Raw genomic sequence first — 19839 nt, 5'->3', positions numbered from 1 at the left:
TACAATCCCCCTGCACCCCTCCCACCACCCCAAGTACACTCCACTATGCAACCTTAATTGTGGACTCTTGTGATAACCATAATACCCTATCATACGTCGCTTTTAAATTATTCTCTCCCTCATCTGTTTCAATGCAGTATTGGCAATTTATCCAGTTTTTCTCAGTCTTGCCCCAACCCTGATCTCAGTCCCATTTTATAGCAGTGGCGCCACGTAGTATTTGTCCTTTTGTGACTGAGATATTTCACTCAGCATAACGTCCTCCAGGCTTAACCATTTTGAATAATATTGCATGAGTTCCTTGTTTTTCAATGCGGCATAGTATTCCATTGTGTGACTATACCACAGCTTCTCTGTCCATTCATTTGTTGATGGGCACCTGGGCTGTTTGCAACTCCTTGCTATTGTGAACAAAGCCACGATAAACATGGGTGTGCATATATCTGCTTGGATGTCAATTATAGTCTCTTTGGGATATATTCCCAGTAGTGGAATTGCTGGGTCAAATGGTATCTCTATGTGCAACTTTTTGAGAAGGCGCCATACCGCCTTCCACAGTAGTTGCACTATTTTACACTTCCACCAACAGTGAATAAGAGTTCCAGTTTCTCCACAACCTCGCCAGCGTGTGTTGCTTGCTGCTTTTTCTTAAACTGTGATTTTAATGAAAGTTTACAGAAAAGTTGTATTTTCATTCATTTATTGTTGCACATTTTCCTCCCTACTCCCACAGTTCACTTTAAAAAATAACATTAACTCGTTATTGCATAATTTCCTCTTAACCCCCCCAGTCCTCTTTGGTATGCATCTCTTATTCCCAACTGTTGTCATATAGATAATACCTAATCATATATTCCTTTTAAACAGTTCTTTCCTTCATCAGTTCCAATGCAGTGCTCATTATTTATCCTTTTTTCTCCATCTTCCCCGAAACCCCATGTCAATCTTGTTTTATAATATGATGTTATACAGTATTTGTCTTTTTTTTTTTAGTATTTGTCTTTTGTAACTGAGATATTTCACTCAGCATAATGTCCTCCATGGTCACCCATATTGTGTAATATTTTATGAGTTCCTTACTTTTCATTGCTGCATAGTGAATATACTATAGTTCTTCTATCCATTCATTTGTTGATGGGCACTTGGGTGACATCCATCTCTTTACTATTATGAATAATGCAGCAATAAACATGGATTTGCATATATCTGTTTGGATGGAAGCTCTGGGGATTTTTTAGGGTATACTCCTAGTAGTGGACTTGCTGGGTCAAATGGTATTTCTAAAAAAAAAAGGTATTTCTATTTCCAACTTTCTGAGAAAGTGCCAGGCCACCTTCCATAGTGGTTGTACCATTTTACAGTCTCACCAGCAGTGAATAAGAGTTCCAATCTTTCCACAATCTCGCCAGCATTTGTTGTTTGCTGTCCTGTTGAACTCTCTTGTTGTTGCTGGGGTGAGATGGTACCTTATAGCTGTTTTGAAGAAGCCTTGTTTTTAATCAATGTATTCAGAGCTGCTTCAATGTCTTCCATCAGTACTAGTGGTTACTGATCATGTTCTGTCTCCTGAAGTGGTTGAATATTGACCAGTTCTTTTTGGTAATAGTGGCTATGTGCATTCTTTCCACCCTTTTATTATGCTTCATTCTATATTCCAATTTCTAGTGGATGCTTGCAGCTATTTATTCTCTTTTTAAGTTATCCCACATAAATGAAGTGAATGAAAGTTTCAGTCCTTTCACATCATTAATGTACACTCATTGGCTGTGTCAAGAAATCTAAAAGACCTGGTCAATTGACTGGAAGAGAACCATTTATTTCCATTCCTAAGAAAGGTGATGCAACAGAATGTGGAAATTATTTAACAGTATTAATATGACATTCAAGTAGATCTTGCTGAAGATTATCTAAAAACTGCTAGAAAGAGAACTGGTAGAAATACAAGCCAAATTTAGAAGAGGCCATGACACTAGGGATAACATTGCCAATGTGAGATGGATCTTGGCTGAAAGGAGATCGTACCAAAAGGATGTCTATTCATGTTTTCTCAACTATGTGAAGGCGTTTGACTGTGGGTCATAACAAAGTATGTCTAATATTGAGAAGACTGAATCCCAGAACACTTGATTGTGCTCATGCAAAAATCTGTAGCTAGACCAAAAGCTATTGACCAAATAGAGCAAGGAAACACTGCATTACATAGTTCAAAATCAAGACAGGACTGTGTCAGGGATGTATTCTTTCTCCATACCTTTTTAAAATTTTTTTTCAAATGTTATTATTTTGTGAGTGTGTACCATCAAATCGGATTTGACTGGTACTGGAGGAGATTGTCCCTCCTTCTCCAGCAGAGCATCTGGTGTATTCGAATGATGCACTGCTGGGATTGCAGTGCAGCTTTTTGCCACTAGGCCACCAGAGCTCCCCTCTCCATACTTTTTCAAACTATATGGTGAACAGATCATTTGGGAGGCTGGACTTTACAAAGAAGAGTGTCGCATCAGAATCAGAGGAACAACCTGCATTATGCAGATGACACAACCTTGCTCAACAGAAGTGAGGAAGACTTGAAGCACTTGATGCACAAGGTCAAGGACTACAACCTTTACTATGAATTGCATCTTAACATCAAGAAAACAGTATTCCTCACCACTGGTTCAATACGCAGCATCATGATAGATGTAGAAAAGGTTGAAATTGTTAATTATTTCATCTTAGACCCACAATTTACATTTTTCGTACCAGCAGTTAGGAATTTAAAAGACAAGTTGCATTGGGGAAAATCTACTTTCAAGGAACTATGCAGAGAGCTAAAGAGCAATTATTTCAGTCTAAAGTCTAAGGTGTGCCTGGTCCAAGCCATGGTCTTTTCAATTGCTTTCTATACATGATGGGCAATGACTAAAGATGAAGGAAGAAGAACTGATTCTTTTGAGTTGTGGTCCTAAAGAAGAGTACTGAATATTCCATCGACTTCTAAGAGAACAAACAGATCTGTCTTGGAGAAAAATTAAACCAGGATGCTGCTTGGAGACAAGGATGGTGAAGTATCATCTCACATACTTTGGACATATTACCAAGACTTTCTAGTTCTTGGAGAAAGACATCATGCTTGCAAAGAAGCACATCACTGCAAGAGGAAGACCCTCAATGAAATGGATTGACACAGTGACTGTAGCAATGGGGTCAAGTGTGTCAGAGGTGGTGAGGTTGCCTTAGAAGAAGCTGTTGTTCATAGGGTCATTATGAGTTGTTGATGACTCAAGGACACATAACAACAATAACTATCAGCATAGCCCACAAACAGGAAGTTATGGTGCTAATTCAAAGGTTGTGTCTCTCTGGTGGTTCATGTCTACCACCACTGGCTCCATGGGAGAAATATGAGCAATCTCCTGTGTGATTTACAGCCTGGATTCCCAAGAAGGGTCACCTATGAGTCAGTTCTGACTCAATGGCAGTGAGCTTTTAGTTGTCTACTTTGAGGAGGAAACGTTTGCCCATTTGTATTTCGAGTGTCTTCCTACTTGAGAGACATTCTGCTGCTATCCATAAGGTTTTCCTGGGTGTATTTTTTTTTCCAGAAGTAGAATGCCATATTGTCCTTCCTAGTCTGTCTGAATCTGTACACTCTGCTGTCACCATGAGTGACACTGCTGATATTTGAAATACTGGTAGCATCTAGCATCACAGCATCACAGCAACATGCAACCTACCACAGTACAACAGTCCACCACAGACAAGTGGTAGAAAAACTAAAAACCACAACAGAAGTTTTTTTGGATGATATAGACTGAGAAAGAATAGGGGTAATGGAAATGTTTTACAGCTTGCTAGAGGTGATAATTATATGGGTGCATACATTTGTCAAATCTCAGAATTGCACTTTATGGTATTTTGTGCCATAAAAATTGCATTTTATGGTATATAATTAAACTTCAATTTCAAAATCTTTGACAAAAGAGTAATACCTATTTCATAAGTATATAATTATTAAATGAGTTAATAAGTGTAAAGTGTTTAGAACAGAGACTGGCACATAGATACTATTATGTAAGTATTCAATAGCATTTATAGTATACATGCCATATATAATATTTCTACTGCATTTATATATAATATTTATAATTAATCTATGCAGTATAGTGAATTATTGGATTTAAATTTAAATTTTTCTAGCTATTGTCTTTGTAACTCTCACCAATGACTAAGTAGGACTATGGAAGTATGAGGTGTTTGTGGCTCACAAAGGGAATTGGACAGCTTCCTAATAACGTAAATGGAATCTTTCAAATGGATGTGTAAATAGTATGTATAGAACACAAACATGAGGACTGTCCAGTTTGGCCCATCCAGCCAGGCTTAAACGGAGTCCTCTGGGAGGTGGAAAACAGATTTGACAACTATTAGAAAAGCCACAGAGTACAGCATGTCCTTTGGACCTGAGATCCCTGCACTGACATTTTCTTCACTCCCAGAGATAAAGGCCTGCGCCAACTAAGCAGTGGCAAGTGGCAAATGGTGAGCAAGAGAAAAGAGGAGAGGAGGCCAGAATGAAGACAGAGAACCAGGAAACCAGTGTGAGACAGAGCTGAGGGCTTCCCAACCCATAGAACAAAAAAAGTTGAACACTTTTCAAGCCGGAGGCTTGCTGGCAAAGTGGATGACTCTTAGATATTTGTCAAGAATCTAGATTTGTTCACCCAGAACAAGAGTCAACTGCCATCAGCAAAGGCTTGTGGTGGAATGGAGTGCCAGTGGTGCTTAAGAAAACACACCCATGCTAAAAGAGCTTAATAACAACCTTTTGTTGCCCCATCAGACAAAACACTAAAAGAGCTTTGTCTGAGCAGGGCAAAGGTCAAGGGCCAGAGAAAATGAGGACTGCCTTACGATGTGACTGGGAAGAGGCTGTCCTGAGTGAAGAACAATTGTATCCTGAGTTGTTCCAGATCATGAAGTATAACCAGCTAGTTCACTATCACACCCCATAATCATGAGTATTGTCTGTGAGTTTTATGTGACTATTGCCACAAACTTTTAAACTAAGCACAGAAGTAGTGAGTACCCTGGTAGGGATGGTTGGTGCTAGAACTGGTAAAAGAAGGATCTGGAGCTTGGAGCAGAGGGTCATCCCAGATCTTATAAGAATTAGCTTTGGATGGTTACTGCTTTTGATAAGGATTCTTCCCCTTTAAGAGTTTGCAGGAGATCAGCCATTAGCACTTCCTTGCCTGTATTGTTTTTATAACCTGAAATCTGTGATGTTGTGGGAAGCACATTTAAAGTACTATATATTAGAATTTACCAAAATGGAAAGTTATAACTGGGGAGGAAGAGTCACTTTACCAACACCCCAAACTCATAGAGGGTTATGAGGATCAAAGGGGTTCTCTACTTGCGTTATCTTTGTGTTTGGTTAATACAAAATAAAGTCCCTGTTTGGGGGTGGGGCACATATGGGTAAACACTTGGCTACTAACTAAAAGGCTGGCAGTTCAAATTCACTCAGATGTACGTCAGAAGAAATACCTAGTAATTTAAAAGGTCACAGTCATGAAAACCTAGTGGAGCACAATTCTACTTTGCAACAAAAATACAATATACAAAAGTTGGTAGTGTAGTCATCCACTTTAACTTTGTGACATAATTTAGTTGAGAAACGTTGCTTCAGGTCCAAATACCAAAGCAACACGGAATCATGGAAGGAACCTCACATGTTCTTATGACCTGGACACTGCATATATGACAATTTTATGATAGATGTTCATAGATTTACCAGACGACATTACACTTGAAGAGAATTAGTTAAACTACCCTTCTGTGAGGCTTCTCGGGTGTGACAAGAGAAATCCTAGAATCTTGACCACCTGGGTTTGCATTCTAGCTCAGTTACTTATTACACATAATATTGGCCATGTTACTTTACCTCCCAAACCTCAACCTTCTCATCTGTAGTATGAGTGATACTGGAGAAGAGCATTGAACTTTACCATAGAGTGCCAAGAGAACTAAGAGAGGTCTGCCCTGGAGAGGGTGAAACCAAGCTGTTCCTTGGAGGCAAGGATTTTGAGGTTCTGTCTCACATACTTTGGATATGTAGCCAGAAGGGACTATCTTTGGAGAAGGATATCATGCTTGGAAGGGTCAAGGGAAAGCGCAGGAGAGGAAACCCCCCCCCCCCGAATTAGATGGATTGACACAATAACTGGGGTAAGGAGGGTAGGTGTGTCAGAGACAGTGAGATTGGTGCAGGATAGAGCAGAGTTCAGAGCTATTGTGCATAGAGTCACTATGAGTCATAGTCGACTCGATGGCATGTAACAACATAGTAGTAACTCATTTTGGAGAGGACTGGATGAGAAAAGGTAGGAATTTCAGAAATAAAACTATTGTAGTACCTCTGCAGAGAGAGTGAACACTGTTGATGAAGGGGGTGTGTGTGTGCTGAGCAGACTGTCTACTGTAGGTGAGAATTCCCATGAGCAAGTTTCCCAAAGGCAGGACCCAGCTTTTCCTCTCTGTATGAGGAAGGAAGAGGAGATGGCCAGTACTGGAGTAAGGTCTAAAGGAAGTTTATCTAGGAAAGATTCAGAGGATGCTCAGAAAAGGGGTTGGGGAAGAAAAGTCATTGTTTAAACCCACTTTTCTCTTGAGAGTCTTTTAGAAGCCTTCCCGAACACACCTATATCATTTACTGAAGTTCTTGTGTAAGTAAATTTTGGAGAAAGGGATGGGAGGAATTGCTAAACCGGGCTTCAAGGATGATGCAGGGAGAAAAGAGAGGCCACAGACATCTTTATCTGGGATATTTATGCAATGTGCCTTCACATGACGTTTTACATCGTGTTACATTTGGATATAGGATCTAACAAAGGAACCTGCCTCATTTCATGCTATGGTTCACGTTAGTGACTCAACATAGTATTTCTATAACAAAGGTGGTTTTGCACTGTCAGGTCCACGCTCCTGAGGTGGGATGTGGACAGACCGGCTTGTGGGCCCGCGAAACTTCGTTCCTGTGGACGCAAATGAGTCTATCTCACTGAGGCGTGAGTGGTTGCGTGCTTTCTTGCTCAGGTCGCCCAGACCTGGGGCCTGGCTCCCTCTGCAGAGGCCTAGAACCCGAGGGCCCCACACCCCCGCTTGACCTCAGCCCGGCTTTCAGGGCGCGCCCCTCCTCTGGTCACGGCCGCAGGCGTGCCAGGCGCCCCGAATCCCTGCAGCGCGAGCTGAGTGCGCGGGCACTTCCCCGCCCAGCGCGCTCTCCGCAGGCGGCCCGTCAGGGTCAAGGTCTCGGGCGCAGTCTGCTCGCAGCGCCGCCTCGTGGTGCCAAACTGTCGAGAACGTGCGGGCCGCTCCTGTGCGGATCTCGCGCAGCCGGTTTCGCCCGCGGACCTGGGGGAGACTGGGCGGCTGCCTGGACGCCGCGGCCCGGAGGCGCGGAGGCCGCGCGGGTGAGCCTCGTGTGCCGCCCCGCGGGCCTGCACTCAACTTGATCAGAACAGACTCTTTTAGATCGAAGGTTTAGGACGATTCTCTTGGTGTTTGATTTGGGACAGAAACGGGTCACTGTCTCAGCGCGCAGAAGCTGGGGCTGCAGTCTGGGGCTGAAGCTCTCCTGCTTTCCTCAAGCCTACTGAGGAGCGCCTCCAACCCTCCCCTTAACCTGCACCCCCCTCTCTCCTCAGCCTCTGTTTGGCAGTAGGCCCAAAGTGCCCACATGCTGCGTGTCAATAAACAGGCCCAGGGCTGGCCACATGTCCTAAAGGAATCAAGCCACCTCTCCTCCTCTGGCTTCTCCCTTTATCTGGAGACCTTTGTTCTTGTCTTCCTGCTTCCTTTGTCTCCTCCTTACCATCACCCTGTCTTCCCCAGTAACTCAGTGTTCCCTGTCCCTTCACATCCACACTCCTGCCACTTGACCCTTACCACTTCTTCGTATAGTCACCTTCCTCAACGCTAAACCTAGTACTCAGCTTTTGTCCCCGGTAACCCAAATCCCCTCTTTTAGTTCTCATTCATCAAATGACTGAGGCTATCTCTGGCTCCCTCTGCCTTGGCCCTTGTTAATATCCATAATTAAAATGCACCCCAAAATTTACCCTCTTCCAATTGTTATTATGGTTTCTTTTCTTTTTTTTTTTTTTTTTGTTATTATGGTTTCTAACCCTTCCCTTACCTCCCCATATTTAAACCTGGAATCACTGTCCACATCCATCTGATCAAATCTGGTGGAGTTTGTATGATCTGCTGGTGTGTCCTCTGTGAGGCTCCAGATCTTGCCGAGAGTTTCAAGCCAGAGACACCCTAGTCTTCAGAAGTAAGAATCTGTACCCCTGCCTTCCCAGTTTAAGGCTAGTTTACTAGTTTCACTTCATAGATCTGGCTCTTGCTAACTGGAGAGTGAGAGAGATCGATTTGTATCTAAAAGGAAGAAGTTTCACTGGCCCACAGGCAAGGCTGACCTTGGAACCTGCTTTCTTGGGTTAGCAGCATAACATTCCTGGGACTGCATTACTAGAGCTCCTTAAGGAGCTCACTGTTTAAATCTCACCTGTCATTAAGGGTTCTGTCCCTCCAGGGACAGAGGTCACACTAGTTTTTATGGTGGAAAAGGAAAAGGAGGGGAGTTAACCACATCCTCTCCTCAGACACACCCATGGCTACTCTTCAGTCAGCTAAACAACCTTACCAGGAATGGGTGAAGGAAACAAGGAGCCTGATCTTCAGAGTCTCAGCTGCCCGTCCCTCCCACCCCCCGCGCCCCGATTCCCAGAGTTGTTGGTGGCAAAATAGCTACAATTGAAGTCCCTACTGAGGAAGGGGCTGTCTCTCCTAGTTTAACCATCCTCTCCTCTTCCAACACCCAAGCCCTACATATCTCAGGGATTAATTAGAGCCTGCTTTTAGCATTTGCTATGGCTTCCTCATTCCATCACTAGCTATCTCCCTCTCATTAGCTCTGAAGCACCCATACACTTTAGGCCAGGCAGGGAATCACATGCCAGGTGAGGCTGGACTGTGCTTTCCAGGGCACTCGGGATGTTAGCTACGGATGCTTGTTCAAGATGTGTGTGGGCAGGTCCCAACTGCCCTGTGAGGCTCCGCAGAGTTGACTGTCACTGTGACCTTGCTGTGTCCAGCCACTAAACATAGGCAAGAGTCCTAACTTTCAGTGATATACACTAGCATAGAATTTCCAACACTTTTAAGATTTCTAGCACTACAGGTTGGGGTAAGAATCAACAGAGAATGACCAAATTTTAACTTTGATGAGGAAGTTCATTCAAATACACGACTATCACTGTCACCATTATTTATAAGTAAACTTTTGAATTCCAGAAATACAAGACTGACATTAGTTCAGAATTAACAGTAAAAGTTCTGCTTTTTATTTTTTAAATAATTTCAAATTTTCAGGAAAGTGGTCAAGAACAATTAACATCTAAATATTTGTTACCCAGATTCACCAGTTATTAACATTTTGGTATATTTTGTTTAATAATTTCTCCCTTTCTTTCTCAGTGAGACAGTGAAAGAGAGCAAGAAAAAGAACACACGTATACACGTATATATTTATCCTGAGCCACTTGAAAATAACTTGTAAACACTCTCTCTTTATCCACAAATATTATGGTACTATTGTCAGAAGCACAGGAGTAGGAGGCCTCATAGTAAGAAGCTGCACTGCAATCCCAAAGGCACACAGTTTGAATCCACCAGCTGCTCCATGGGAGAAAGATGGCTAATCTCTTCCCAGGAGATTTATTGCCTCTGGAAATCTGCTGAAGGTTCAGCTGTGGGTAAGTTCTGACTTGACAGCACAACATTGTCAAAAGGGAAGAACTCACTCAGCATTTCTCAGTCTGAAAGAACTGAAAAATTCAAGCCTCGAGTTGCGATACTGAGAGATGCTATAGGCAAAATCTTGAATGATCCAGGAAGCATCAAAAAAGAAAATGGAAGGAATACACAGAATCACTGTACCAAAAAGAATTGGCCAATACTGAAATTCAGGAGGTACTATATAATCAAGAGCCAATGGCAATGAAGGAAGATGTTTAATCTGCACTGATGGCATTGGCAAAAATAAGGCCATAGAAATCTATGGAATACAGCCGATATGTTTCAACTTACAAATTCAGCCCTAGTTTATCATGATGAGCCCTAGCTCATTAGTTTATGCCAGGAAATTTAGAGGACAACTGCTTGACCAACTGAGTAGAAAAGATCTATATTTGTTCCTATTTTCCAAGAAAGGTGATCCAACAGAATGTGGAGACTATTAAACAACATCTTTATTATCACAAAATATTATCAGCAAAATATTGCTGAAGGTCATTTAAAAAATTTGCTAGAACAAGGGAGCTCTGGTGGCCTAGTGGCAAGAAGCTGTACTGCAATCCCAGAGATGTGCAGTTTGAATCCACCAGATGCTCTGCTGGAGAAGGAGGGACAATCTCCTCCTGCACCAGTCAGATCTGCTTTGACGGTACATGCACAAAAATTAATAAAATAAATTAAAAAAAATTGCTAGAAGAGTAAATAGAGAACTGCCAGAAGTTCACGCTGGTTTTAGAAGAGGCTGTGGCAGGTTTTCTGTGGCAGGTCTGGGGAAGGGACAGCCAGCACCACGTATGGCCACAAAGGTGGTAAGAAGCAGCCCCTGAAACAGCCCAAGAAGCACGAGGAAGATAAGTCTTTCAAGCAGAAACAAAAAGAAGAACAGAAGAAACTTGAGCTAAAAACAAAAAGCAAAGGCAGCAGGTAAAGGTCTCTTGGCCATGGGTGGAATTAAGAAATCTGGCAAAAAATAAGACTCAGGCAATGATGAGCTTTTCTTTTGTTCCTTTTTAAAACATCTGGATTCTCTGCTATAATATTTGTTGCCACCTGTAATTAAAATAAAATGTTGTCTTGGAGCCTCTTGTACATTTAAGAAGAAACTTTTGTGAACAGTGAAGAATAAACCCTATGATGGTCCATCTCCAGTTCTCACTCAGCCATTCTGATCTTAGCTGTGTAGTCAAAGTAAATGCAATCCCGAATCCTGTCAGAATCTCCTCCTCATTCTTTATTATACCTAGAATTCTGTACCACCTGGAACCAACTCATTTGAGGGGGAAAAAGAAGAAGAAAAGGCTGTGGCACCAAGGATATCATTGCTGATACCAGACGGATACTGACTGAAAGCAGAGAATACCAGAAGAATACCTATTTATGTTTTATTAACTGTGTGTGGATCATAGCAAATTATGGCTCACATTGAGGAGAATGGGACTCCCAGAACACTTTATTATGCTTTTGCAAAATTTGTACCTAGACTAAGATGTTGTTGTGCAAACAGAGAGCAAAGGAACATTATATGGTTTAAAATTAAGAAAAATGTGCATTAGGGTTTTATCTTCTCTCTACTGGATTCAATCTGTATGCTGAGCAAATTGTTTGAGAAACTGGACTCTATGAAGAAGAATGTGGAATCAAGATCAGAGAAAAACTCATCAACAACTTGTGTTATTCAGATGACACACCTTGCTTGCTGAAAAGTGAGGAAGACTTGAAGCCCTTGCTGTAGAAAATTAAAGAAAGACTACAGCCTTTAATACAGATTGCATCTCAAACTCAAGAAAACAAAAATTCTCACCACTGGATTGACTGGCAACATCATGATAAGATGGAGAAAAGATTAAAACTGTCAACAATTTCACCTTACTCGGATTCACAATATCCCTAGTACCAACAGTCAGGCAATCAGGAGACATAATACATTGGGAAAGTCTGAACTCAGAGATCTCTCCAAATTATTGAAGAACAGTGATATTAGTTTGCAGATTAACATGCACCTGACTCGTGTCATGGTCTTTTCAGTCACTTGCTATGCATCTGAAAAGCTGGACAATGAATAAGAATGATAGAAGAATTAATGCATTTGAACTGTAGTGCTGGAAAAGAATCCAAAGGACTGCCAAAAAAACATATGTGTTGGAGATGGTACAGCCAGAATGCTCTTTGGAGGCAAAGCTTCCTCTCACATAGCCTTGGGCAAGTAGGAGAAGTTATTCCAAGGATTTAAGCTAGGAGAGGCTATTCCTTGGTGAGGAACATCATGTTTTTAAAAGGTGGAAGGTCAGCAAAAGAGAGAGTCAACCAGATGTATTGACACAGTGACTGCAGCAATGGACTTCAGTATGTCAGAGATGATGAGGATGGCACAGGATAGGACAGGGCACAAGGCTCAGATCTGTTCACAGGGTCGCTATCAATCATATTCAATTCAATCGCATCTGACAACAACATTGTCAAAATCAATGAGTCCCAGTGGTGCAGTGGTTAATACTCAGCTGTTGACCAAAAAGACAGTAGTTTGAACTAGCCACTCTGTAGGAGAAAGATGAGGAAGTCTGGTTCACTAAAGATTACAGCTCTGGAAAACCTGCAAGGCATTTGTTCTTTGTTGTGTAGGATTACTATGAGTCAGAATTGGCAACAATGAGTTTGGGTTGTTTATCTTTCTTATTCTCAAAACTGAAAAATTTAACAGTGTTGATACTATAAACTACATACATTTTTCACATTTTGCCACTTGGCCCAACAATGCGTCGCTCCAGTTGCCACCCCTTTAAATCACTATTGTTTTCTCTGATCCAAGATCCAAGCGAGGATCTATATTAAATTGCTTGTCTTTTTTTCTTTTTAAATATGTGAGCTTATTTATTTGTCACTCATAAAAAAATTATTTTTGGTATGACAACAATTCAAAACAAGAAGTAAATTACAAAGTAGACTGGGGAAGGTAGAGGGAGGAAAATGTGCAACACTGAATGAATAAAATAAAAAAATTAAAAAATAAAATTTTATTTTGACTGGATTTGGATTGGGAGGTAGAAGCTTTCAGAGAGGCCAGCCTCCAACTCTTGGCAAACTGCTCCTGGTGTTTTTCTTTGGCCTTCTTCATTCCCTTGGCCCAAAATTTAGCTACTCTGCAGCCTCCTCCTTACTCTTGTTAGTGCGCTGTTTCTTCAGAGAAATGTGCTGCTGTTTGTGCTGGAGAACACATGGAGTAAAAAGACACTGAAGTTTGGGCACTTTGGTCCTGGGTTTCTTGCTTTCTTTGTTCAGTGGCTTTCTCACAGCATAATGAGAGATATCATCTCTCTTGGAGAGATTGAAGAGTTTTCGAATTCCACTCTTTGGGGCTCTTTGGGTCCCGAGCAACCAGGCACAGTTGTATCAGTCAGTCCAGGGATACTCTTCTTCACAATAAACAAGTTGAGTACACTACAATTGGCATCCACAATGCAGTACACCCCCATCCCGCACCCCGACAGATTTAAACTTCCTCTCTCCTGTTTTCTGAGGCCCTTCACTCAGCAGCAGGCAAACCTGGCCATGGGTCAAGACACCCTGCTTTATGGGAAAACCTTGTTTATCCACCACTGATTAAGACAACATAGCCCTTCCACTCATCACCCAGAAAGTCAGCAGCAACTTCTGTGGCCGTTCGCGTCTCATATAATGTAGGAAGTATGCGTTTATTATACACTTCAATGAGTTTTTGACAACCAGCGGCTGGGAAGAAGATGTTCAGCTTCAAAGTGAAGCAGCTGATTGCCCCGGGAGCATCAAGAAAAAGAGCTTTTTGGAGGTCTGGTGGCCGAGTGGTAAGAAGCTGCACTGCAATCTCAGAGACACAGGGTTTGAATCCACCAGATGCTCTGCTGGAGAAGGAGGGACAATCTCCTCCTGTACCAGTCAGATCCGATTTGACGGTACACACAAAAATAATTTAAAAAAATTTTAAAAATATTTTTTACACTTGACAACTAGTCTAGAACAGAATAAGCCTGCCTTTCTTAATTTCTTTTTCTTTCCTCCTTCCTTTCTTATTTCCTTCCTTCCCTCCCTCCCTTCTTCCTTCCTTCCTTCCTTCCTTCCTTCCTTCCTTCCTTCCTTCCCTTTCTTTCTTTCAGCTTAAAAAAAAACCCCCAAAACAGGGCAATTGTTACCTATAACATCCCTCAATCTGAGTTCCAAGTAGTACATTTTTGGCAAGAATACTTCAAAAACGGTTTTTGCTTCCTGGTTCATTCTTTCAGGGGATACATGTCACTGAATTGTCCTGTTCTCAGAGGTGTTGACTCAAACTCCACCAAGTTTGTCCAATGCTAAATTACTAATTTTCCTCCTTGTTATTAGTAAGTCATTTGCTGAGTAAATGAGTAATACTTTTTAAAATGACATAAAATGGACTTTTAAAAAAATCCCTTCACTATAATAGTGTTTGTTTTCTTCATTTTGTTCATCTAGTGAAAATAACTTCAAGATCATCGATGGTCCATAGACAGGCTATTGGGAACTCTTGCACTAGGTCACTAACAAGTCATTCATTTGCCCAACAAATACTGTACTGCAATATGTACAAATATTTTTACAGATTCTTTCTTCTCCACTAACTTCTTCTTCTTTGTTGTTGTTGTTATGCACCATCAAGTCACTTGGAACTCATAGTGACCATATGTACAGCAGCTCTGAACCCTGATCTATCCTGTGCCAACCTTATCATCTCTGGCACACTCATTCCCATTACTCTAGTCACTGAGTCAATCCATCTCATAGAGGGTCTTCCTCTCCTGTACTGTCCCTCCACCCTCCCAAGCATGATGTTCCTCACCAAGGACTGGTCCCTTCTTGGAACATGTCCAAACTGTCAGATGAAGCTTCCAAACTATGTCAGATGAAGCTTCAGAATCCTTGCCTCTAAGGAGCAACCTGGCTTCACCCTCTCTAGGATGAACCTGCCATCCATGGTATATTCAATACTCTTCTCCAGCCCCACAGTTCAAAGCCATCAATTCTCCTTCTATTATCCCTAGCCATTGTCCAGGTTTCTGATGCGTAGCAAGTAATTGTGAAGAACATGGCCTGGATAAGGCACACCTTAGTCTCCAGACTGACATCGCTGCTCTTCAGTACTCTGGAGAAGTCCCTGACAGCAGACTTTCCCAATGCAATTTGCCTTTTCATTTCCTGGCTGCTGGTACCAAGAGTGTTGATAGTGGAGCCAAGTGAACTGAAGCTGTTAATATGTCTTACCCAATGCAGTATGTTAATAATATCAGTCTTTTTACTATCATGATGTTACCAATCATCAGATAGTTTCTTGAGCTACTCAAAAGCAGTAGCTGATACAAAGACCCATTAGATAGTGAATCTGAAACCCAGGTCATCCAAAAAATTACAGGGTTGTTATATTAGGCATCATCAAGTCAAAAATGACTCATAGTGACTCTATGAGCAACAGATCTGAACCCTGTCCTATCCTGTGGCATCTTCATCATCTACAATGGAAAACATTGTAAAGAATGGTCATTCCATGAAATTTAGTTGTGCTCATGTGGTGCCTGTATTTAGACTTACAGGCAAACACTGGGACAAAACAAGGGAATACTGCGTGGTTTAAAATCAGGAAATATGTATGCCAGGGTTGTATCCTTTCAACATACTTACTGTGTATGCTTGAGTAAATAATCTGAGAAGCTGGACTATAAGAACAAAGAAGAATGTGGCTTCAGGATTGGAAGAAGACTCATTAACAACCTGGAATATACAGATGGCACAATCTCCCTTACCAACAGCAGAGGACTTTAGGCACTTACCGATGAAGATCAAAGACTATATAGCCTTTAGTATGAACTACACCTCAGCATAAAGAAAACAAAAATCCTCACAACTGGACCAATAGACAACATCATGGTGAATACTGAAAACATTGAAGTTTTAAAGGATTCCCCCCCCCCTTGCATCTATAATCATTGTCCACAGAAATAGCAGTCAAGAAATCGAACGACATCTTAACATTTGGAAAGTCTATTGCAAAAGGCATCTTTAAAGCATTAAAAAGCAAAGATATCACTTTAAAAACTAAGGTGTGTCTGACTCAAGCCATTTTCAATCACCTCTTCTACATACAAAAACTAGAAAACGAATGAGAAAGAAAAAAAAAGAACTGATGTGTTTTAACACGGTTTTGGTGAAGAATGTTGAGCATATATGGTGTGCCAGAACAATCAAATCAATCTTGGAAGAAATGTTGCCAGAAATGCCTCATAGAAGTGAAGATGGCGAGACCTCACTTCATACACTGCAGGCATTTCATTAGGATGAACAGTCCTTTAAGAAGGGCTTTAAGCTTGGTAAAGTTGAGGGACAGCAAAAAAAGAGAACGTTACTAAGTGAAATAGATGACACAGTGTCTGCAACAGTGGGCTCAAACAAAGGAAAGATTTTGAGGATGATACAAGAGACTGCTTCTATCTGTTGTACATAGAGTAGCTATAAGTCAGAAGAGACTGGGTGGCACAGAACAACCGCCTCACCAAGTGATTGGGTGGGACTATGAAAATAAGGTGTGACCCACCAAGAACATTGAAAAATTTGTTAGTAATGTAAATAAGTGCATGACACCCTTGTGGGGCTATGACCACAAAAATAAGGCAAATAGAATGTTAACAAGGGAATGTATTGGTTTTGTGTCCTATTAGTCTAAAAGGGAGACACTAGGGAGAGAGTTGGGAGAGGAGCTGTAACACTTGAAGACTGTGAAAGATCATGGTGAAGCTGTAATAAGAGCAATAAAAGATGGCAGGGACCAGGAAACCAGCTGTGATTAGGCTTACCAACAACACATAGAGCTAAGAACTAGCACTGTCCCTTGAAGGCTCCACGCAGGCCCAGGCTGAGGGTGAGAAGATGCTATCCTGATTAAGAATTGTATTCTGACTTATTCTTCTTATTTCTAAGTTGATCCTGACCCTGAATTGTATCTTGTTGTTGTTAAGTGCCATTGAGTTGTAGACGACTCATAGTGACCCTATGAATGAAAGATGTGAACAATTGTGTAACTTTCATTGTTTCTCCAAGTTTATAGTTTCCAAAGGCAAGCTATTTTGTAAGTGGATGCTATTCCTGCTTCCAAGATTGTTTTAATTGGGGAACCACACTGTCCACATTATCCTGTTATCACATTTGACACATCAGTGTCACAGTGTTTATCATCACAGCAACCACAAGTTACCTCTGTAGAGCAAATGGACAGACCAGTGCTATATCACTTAGAAGAAAGACCAAAACCAACTAAAACCAGGCCTCAGGGCCGCAGATTAAAACCACTCACCTTTTGCTAGGCAGCATAACTTTCTATCCATGAGGCCCACAGAGCTCTCTCTGTGTTGGTGTTGTTTGTTAAGTGCCATCGAGTTGTAGATGACTCATAGCGACCCTATGAACAAAAGGCCTGAACACTTGTATCCTGTTATCTTGTCATTTTCACACAAAGGTTTAATACTCAGGCACCTATGGTTCTGCTCTGTGTTAATTTTTTTAATTCTAGTCTGAAGTACGTGTAACTCCCACTCCGGGACATGCTATTCTCATGACAGAGGGAAAGTAAAAACATTGAAAGTGAGAGTTCTTAAAGATTCTGTAGGGAAGAGGGATGTAACACCTCTGTGTAGTTCACTGGCCAATAGCAGCCACGCCTGCCATAATGAGACAGAGAAGTATACTCTCCCTACAGGAAAAGCACTGCAAATCTCATGATGTGTGTGTGTGTGTGTGTGTGTGTGTGTGTGTGTTAATTATTTTACAGGAAAGGACATTATTGTTGTTATTTGTCGTTGAGTTGCCTGTGACTCATAGCAACCCTATGTATAACAGCTCCCAAACTCTGCTCTATCCTGTGCCAATCTTATTGTCTCTGACACACCCAGCCCCATTATCCCAGTCACTGAATCAATGCATCTCATCAAGGGTCTTCCTCTCCTGCGCTGTCCTCCACCATCCCAAGCATGACATCCCTCTCTAAGGACTGGTCCCTTGCAATATGTCAGATGAAGCTTCAGAATCCTTGCCTCCAAGGAGCAGCCTGGTTTAATCCTCTCTAGGATAAACCTGTTTGTTCTCTTAGCAGTCCATGGTATATTCAATACTGTTCTCCAACACCACAGCTCAAAGGCATAAATTATCTTTCTATCATCCCTAGTCATTGTCTAGCTCTCTGATACATAGCCAGTGATTGCAAAGACCATTGCCTTATCAGGGGCACCTTAGTCTCCAGACTGACATCATTGCTCTTCAGTACTTTGGAGAAGTCTCTGACAGCAGACTTTCCCAATGCAATATGTCTTTTAATTTCCTGGCTCCTGGTGCCAAGAGTGTTGACTGTGGAGCCAAGCAAACTGAAGCTGTGAACACTCTCAGTCTCTTCACCATCCATCACAATGCTGCCAAAAATTAGGATGAATAATGCAATCAGTAATGCAGAGCAGATTATCCGAGAGGCTGGGCTCTATGAGGAGAATTGTGGCATCAGGATTGGTGGAAGATCTATTAACAATCTCCGTTATGCAGATGACACAACCCTGCTTGCTGAAACTGAGGAGGACCTCATGCACTTGCTGCGAAGGGTCAAGGACTGCAGCCTTCAGTATGGACTAAGGCCCAATGTCAAGAAGACAAAGATTCTCGTCACTGGACCAATTGGCAGCGTCAGGATGGATGACGAAGAGATTGAGATTGTTCACAGCTTCAGTTTGCTCGGCTCCACAGTCAACACTCTTGGCACCAGCAGTCAGGAAATCAAAAAGCGTATCGTGATGGGAAAGTCTGCTGTTAGGGACCTCTCTAAGGTACTCAGGAGCAACAGTGTCTCTCTGGAGACTAAGGTGCGCCTGATACAGGCCATGGTATTGGCAATCGCTTGTTATGCATCAGAGAGTTGGACAATGACTAGGGAGGACAGAAGGAGAGTGGATGCTTTTGAGCTGTGGTGCTGGAGAAGGGTACTGAATGTACCATGGACTGCCAGGAAAACAAACAGATTCATCTTGGAGAGGATTAAACCAAGCTACTCCTTGGAGGCAAGGATTCTGGGGCTTCGTCTGACATACTTTGGACATGTTGCCAGGAGGGACGGGTCCTTGGAGAGGGACATCATGCTTGGGAGGGTGGAGAGACAGCGCAGGAGGGGAAGACCCTCTATGAGATGGATTGATTCGGTGACTGGGGTAATTGGGATGGGTGTGTCAGAGGCGGTGCGATTGGCGCAGGATAGAGCAGGGTTTAGGGCTGTTGTGCATAGGGTCGCTATGAGTCGGAAATGACGGCACATAACAACAACAACAATAACAATGCAATCAGTAACAGCACAACATATTTTATATAAGTTCTCTAAATTTCCAATTTATAGAAAATACTGTGGGAAACAGAAATGCGTTAAATACATGAGAAGGTAATAACTAAAATACAGTGTGTGGTACCTTCTGTAAGAAGACCATCCTAGGTCTTCAACAAGGGTGATGTCATAGAAAAAGAAAGAAATGATGTCCTAGACTAATTGGGCCAAAAGATAAACCAATCAGGTGCAAATCATGAGCTTACATTGGATATAGCTTTAGGAGATTTTAAAAGCTGTAACTGGGAAACACTAGGAAAATTTTCATAAAGCCTGGATATTTAATGACATTATGGGACTATTGTTAATTTTCTTAGAAGTAATAATGGTTTTGTAGTTATGTGGGGACTACTTTCAGGAGTTGTATGCAAATGTATTTTAGGGATAAAATGGCATGAAGACCTCTAGATCTTAAATTTACTTTCAAAAGGTTTAATCATTTCTCATTTGTTGTTTGTTGTTGTTCTGTGCCATCGAGTCACTTGCGACTCATAGCGACCCTATGTGCAACAGCCCTAAAACCTGCTCTATCCCATGCCAATCGCACTGCCTCTGACACACCCATCCCGATTACCCCAGTCACTGAATCAATCCACCTCATAGAG

This window comes from Elephantulus edwardii, unplaced genomic scaffold (genome assembly GCF_000299155.1).
Source record: "Elephantulus edwardii isolate Elephantulus edwardi_28Jun2011 unplaced genomic scaffold, EleEdw1.0 scaffold00026, whole genome shotgun sequence".
In the NCBI taxonomy this organism is placed as follows: domain Eukaryota; kingdom Metazoa; phylum Chordata; class Mammalia; order Macroscelidea; family Macroscelididae; genus Elephantulus; species Elephantulus edwardii.
Note: the sequence above shows the minus strand (reverse complement) of the source record.